Source organism: Notamacropus eugenii, chromosome 1, assembly GCF_028372415.1.
Source record: "Notamacropus eugenii isolate mMacEug1 chromosome 1, mMacEug1.pri_v2, whole genome shotgun sequence".
In the NCBI taxonomy this organism is placed as follows: Eukaryota; Metazoa; Chordata; class Mammalia; order Diprotodontia; family Macropodidae; genus Notamacropus; species Notamacropus eugenii.
The window spans coordinates 205,922,800-205,928,934 of NC_092872.1; the positions used below are offsets into that span (position 1 = coordinate 205,922,800).

At 39.9% G+C, this 6,135-nt stretch overlaps 1 non-coding gene across 1 annotated transcript; it reads left to right on the forward strand.

Moving 5' to 3' along the window:
- The first annotated feature begins 4,954 nt into the window (after positions 1–4,954).
- Positions 4,955–5,056, forward strand: LOC140521783 (U6 spliceosomal RNA). Its single transcript, XR_011973082.1, has one exon. It is a non-coding gene; the product is annotated as a U6 spliceosomal RNA (small nuclear RNA).
- The last annotated feature ends 1,079 nt before the right edge of the window (positions 5,057–6,135 follow it).

Genomic DNA, 6,135 nt, shown 5'->3' on the forward strand with positions numbered 1-6,135 from the left:
TACTTTGTCAAATTCTTAGGGTATAAGAGATGTCTTTGGTCCCAACACATTCTCCAGACAGTCCAAACCTAGATAGTAGAGACCTAAGCAAGACTTTACAACCCTTGAAGTTCCTGGGTTTCTTTTTTTGGCAAGTATAGGTCTCTGCAAGTCACAAGTATAGCAAAGTACTCTGGAATTTGTTCGCATCATGAGGAAAATGGTCAAGAGAATCAAAGTAATCTTACATTGTCTTCATCACTGTGAAGTCCCCCCTAAGAGCATCCTAATCATGAAACTCTCACAGGCTGCATTCAAATGTGAAAACTTTGCCTTTTCAGCTGCCTCCCATATAATTCCTGTAGGTACAAAAATCCTAGTCTACCTGAGCCCAGAGTTGAAGCCCTTTTCTGGAAAGGTCCCTTGAACCATATATGGCATACTTATCTATTTTCATTTTGTATCTCCCCAGTGGAATCAGAACTCCTTGAGGTCAGACACTTTTATTTTGTCTTTGTATAGCTAATGCATAGCATGGTACCTTGGATATAGCATGCATTAAATAAACAACTTGCTTAGGAATTGGGAATGGTTAGCCTGAAAAAAAAGAGCTGCCTGTAAGTACTCAGTTGGCTATCCTGTAAAAAGAACGGTTAGACTTGTATTTTGTTTATATGTTTGGCCCCAGATGGGAAAGCCAAGCGCAATGCTTTGGGGGAGACAATTGTGAAAGCAACTTGAGATTTGTGGGGGGTGGGAGGGAAATTCCTATAAATAATAGACATTCATATCAATCTCTAAGGTTTTCAAAGTGGGTGTGTCTGTACGTATGTGTGGGTATATACACACATATAGATAAATATAGATACACATATACATACATATACATATATCTGCATATATGTATGTAATCCCATTTTATCCTTAGAAACCAATTTGTAAGGTAACTGCTGTCATTGTTCCCATTTTAAAGTTGAGGAAATTGAGACTGATTAGAGCTATCCTTAAGAATGGAAGGGGAGGTGTGTGTGTGTGTGTGTGTGTGTGTGTGTGTGTGTGTGTGTGTATGTGTGTGTGTGTGTGTGTGTGTGTGTGTGTGTGTGTGTGTGTAAGAGAGAGAGGCAGCGAGAGAGAGAGACTAGAGGGGTGGGGGCAGACAGACAGAGAGACAGTGACAGAGAGAAATTGATTTCACCTAAGGCTGGATGGGTTAGCCTTTCTTCGCCTAAAGTCCTCACTGGCACTCACCAAGATCAACGGTCATTAAGTCATTTCTGCAGTTGCCAACACTTTTGATGTTAGATAGAGAGTTGCAGCATATTGGTCCAATCTGAATTCTGTGAATTGTTCAATTAGATTACTTTTCAAATCTGGAGAAACTTCCATAATGATACTTAATGGACTATATTGGTTTCATCAAGGATACCAGATACATAGTAGGTGATCAATAAATTGTTATTGGTTTATTGCCACAAATAGGGCAAAATATTTCACCACATCTAATTCAATTATTTGAATTGGACTTGAATTTGACTGTTTCCCCCATATTTGTTGACTCTCCTTACAGTTATTCAACCAAAGCAGCCCCTCTCTGAAGGGGCAGAACAGTATAAGATTCTAGCAGGTAGTGATTAAGGCAATAAGTGTCATTGTTTCTCTTGGACTTTAATGGATGATTGCTAAATAGGCCATGTGTTTACCAGAGTCTTAACAGATAATTTCTAAAGAAGATCAAAGCCACAGCTGCAGCATAAATGGCCATGACACCAATTAGCTTAGCAGAATTTGTTCATTGTGTGGATTCCAAGGAAAAGCCCTTACTTGCCATTTCTTGAGAGAGGAGACCAGCAGTGGGATTGTCACAGGCCTGATTTCCTGAGAATTTTCCTCTCAGTGCTCTGTTCCTGCTACTGCTGTTGGCACAGTACCAAAAACTATATTTAGCTTCCCTGAGGATATACCATATTATTTTTAACCCAGTCTTAAAAATCCTAAGTTTCCATCTGTTCATCACCCATAAACAGAACTATATCCCGTTATAACCCTCACTTGGGAGTTTTCTTCCAAAAATTTTGCCTGAGGGTCTGGTGATAACCATTTGCTGAGTACAGAAACCTTTGTTAACACAGAAAGGTGATGGTAATCAAAACCAACTGAAAGACGTGGAGAACAAGAAGTTGGTCATTGTAATTATAAATATGTAACAGAAGTCTCAATAGACAACTAGTCTCTCCGTGATCCACTCAGAAATATTGACTTCACCCCACCTTTTGACCAGAACCATCTGAGGCCAAACTGGCAGAGTAAATAGAACTCTTCATGCTAAGTGCAAATGGTAAAATCAGGCCCTCTTATTGCCCCATTTTGAGGAGACAGGAACCTTGAGTTAAATTCAAGCCTACTGTTAAGGGAGCAGGTGAGTCAGGAAGATCACTCCCAGCTTATTATCTCGTAGCTTTCTATTTTAACTAATTTTTTTTTGTCCACAAGATGCAAACTTGACCTAGTAGATAGAGATGTGACCTTGAACCCAGAAAGACAAGAATCGTGTCCTGCTGCAGATAAATACCATCTGTGTAACCCTGGGAGAGTCACTTAGTTTCTCAGAACTCTTAGGCAATTTTCTTTTTTTTTAAGGTTTCTGTTCTGTTTTTTTAATTATTATTTTTTTGCTTAACAAGCATTTACTGTTCTCCCTTCTACTTTTTTCCTTCAAATGAATAATAAAAGGGAATAATAAAAAACCTTCAAAATAAATATACATAATTAAATTCCCATACTGACCACATCCAAAAATGTGTTATTTTTCATTTTAAGTTCCTCACCTCCAGAATCATTGTCTTTGAACTGCTTACTCTTAGGCAACTTTCTAAGGCGACTACAAGTTTCAGAGAAAGTTCTAATTGGCATGGGTCTAGTGCCTAGTTTCCTAACTAGATGCTAAACCACATTTCTACACTGCTAAAGGACTCTGAGTGCTGAGGCACTCTCTAATTTGATTCCCTGGGGCAAGCCTGGTTGTCCCACTCTGGTTATGGCTCCGGGACTGCTTAGGGCCTGGAGCCTGTTCATGCCTTAGTAAAAAGTATATAAGTAACCAACTAGTATGAAAAATTGTTGCCTCAGAATAAAGTTCATAGCATATGAACATAATCCTCTGATTGTTGGTGCCTTTGGGCTTTTCCCCTATGTTGTATAGTTGTTTTTCAGTTGTATCTGACTCTTCATGACACCATCTGTTTGTTTTTTTCGGAGAGATACTGAAATAGTTTGTCATTTTCTTCTTCAATTCATTTTACAGATGAGGAAACTGAGGCAAACAGGGTTAAGTGACTTGCTCAGGGTCACACAGTTGGTAAGTGACTGAGGTCAAATCTGAACTCAGGAAGATGAGTGTTCCTGACTCCAGGCCCAGTGCTCTAACCACTGTGCTGCCCACTTGCCCCTCTACTAATCACTGATTGCTTGCCCTTCAATTTAAGACTTCTATAATGTGGAGTATATTCCTTTTCTTTGACTTCTCTTTCAGGTCATAATTACTGCTGGTCAAACCCATTCCTTGACATTCATCCTAACACACCATCTATAGAACTCATGTGATGTACAGGCTACAGAGTTCTTAGGGCCTGCTTTAAATGGGAAAATTTGCCTTTCCAATAATTCAGTATTTAATAAGCTGCTGAAAAAATTTCAGTTCTCCATATGGAATGTAGCTTTTCCTAGTGATGAGGCCATGAATTAAATAGTGACCCTCACTTTACAACTGAAGACAGAGAAGGTGGGGGAAAGCATCATTTTTGGATGTTTTTTTCCCAAAAATTAAAGTTGTCACTATTATGACTCACCCGAAAGAAGAAAGATAAGAAATGAGAAGGCGATGGGATCATAGATTCAGAGTTGGAAAGGACCTTAGAGACCACTGAGTCTAGCCTATCCATTTTATGGATGAAGAAGTTGGAGTACAAAGAAGTTAATTGACTTTCTCAAGATCACTCAATTATCCAGTATCTGGGGCAGGATTCAAGCTCAGGTTTTCCTGATTCAGATGCCAGAGATCTATCTATTAGGCTATCTAGTTACCTCTAGTATCCTATTCCAGGAATGGGGAACCTGTAGCCTCAAGGCCACACGTGGCCTTCTAAGGTCTTTGGGGGTGGTCTTTTGATTGAGTCCAAGTTTGACAGAACAAATCATTTTTATCTTTAAGGGGATTTGTTCTGTGAAGTTTGCATTCAATTCATTCATTCTATTCTAACACTAACATGAGATGCAGCGTTTTATTCACTTAAAACCCAAGTTTTAAGAGCTGAATTTATATAACCTTACTAGCTAAAGCCTGCTTTCTGTGTCTGTCTTCTCGTGTTCTTGAGGCCTTCCTCTAGCCTCAAATAAATCAAAATACTCACAGAACTCTCAATCCATGTCTGTCTGGTCCTTTGCTCTTGCTTTGTGACTAATGGGTTTTCTTACCCAGTTACCCAGACCTCAGATGCCTTATTTCACATCTCAGTAACAAGTTATGTATGACCCTCAAAGAGGAAAATCTCCACATTTTAACAAATGAAAATGTCTGATCATGATTTTCTTTCTTTTTTTTAAACCATATATTTTCTACCTTGTCAAAATGAATGAAGTATCATATGGTAATCGCTGTATAATTTCTTCTAAACATGTTTCTCATGCTTTCTCAGACCATCTTTTTGCACCCCCGAAGGCAGCAAAAACAACACAAAAGAAATTTCAGCTCTTGCTTTTTCTCCTCCTCCTAATTATCAGGCCATCCCATCCTACTTACCAAACAGCTTTTGCTACTGTAATGGATGAAACCAGGCAGGAAGCTACCAGCCTTCATACCATAGCAAATTGATACTGATGGGAAAAGAAGGTGTGTGAGGAGGAAAATTAGGAGACAGCGGATACAACTTCCACAGCAAATTGCAGGGCATTTGGTAATTACTACAAGAATATATAAGCTGTGCTGACTTTGGCAGCACATATACTAAAATGGGAATGATACAGAAATTAGCAAGACCCCTGCATGAATGACATGCATATTCATGAAATGTTCCATATTTTCCTGCTTCTCTGTTTGTCTCTCCTCAGATTCCTAACTGCCAGCCCTGTCTTCTCTATAGGTCACTTGCCCAGTCTGAGCGTCCTTTGGGGCACCAATAGTGTGGTAATGGCAGCCCTGAGTTGCCATCCTTCCCAGTGAGAATGTCTGCAAATACAGTCCTTTCACAGAGGATCCAGGCTCTGGGTACCTTTTCCTATGTGAAGGTGGCAGTATACTCACTCCTGAATGATGGTAGCTGAGGCATATTTCTGTCAATAGATATTGCAATCTAGGTAGGTCCTCCAGTGGGGACTCTTACCATGTTTCTCTTAGAGTGTGTCCATCAGATCTTCCATTGGAGCCAGAACTATATAAACATCTATAGCACCTAATGACATCCAGGAAGATAGTTTGGTTTTTAGTGAGGGTGCTCTTCCTTCCCCATCATCTCCTCTAAAAGAAGAGTAACTCCATCCAGGCCAGGGCAGCATGTGCCTTATTCTCTTGAGCGAGCAAGCTGTTGTCCCCTCCCAAATCCTCACTTCTCAGGGATGGGCCAGAGCATGACATGAGACCCAGAGTCTTCAACCTCCTGGGGTCCATTTTCTTCAACCAAAAACAAACAAATCAGCTCAGGAACAGAGACTTTGATCCAAAGATGAGAATTCTACTGTTGATCCTCCTGGGGACAGTTTCCTTGGTCCCTGATTTTCAGAAGTGAATTTAGTTCAGCAAAGACCTCCAGAGACTAGTTGTGTAGGTGGTCTTGTCCTGAGATGATATGAAGAAAATGACAGCTGCTGTACTGGGTACATGAAGACAGCTGACATTCTATATAGTCTCCTCAGGCCCAGGCCCTAAGTCTAGTCATACATGTAGATTCTGAATAAAAGTTATGTTTTCATATATATAATACATATCTACATGTGTTTATGTATATGATGTATATATGTGTTAACATTTGTACATACATACTCTGAAGCCCATACATTGCACAACAATCGGTCTCTGCCCAAACGCCACTTGAGTTCACTTTTTGGGACTCTCCTGGCTTCAGAATGATTATCAATAGTAACTGCTGCTCTTTCCCTCCTAGCTCC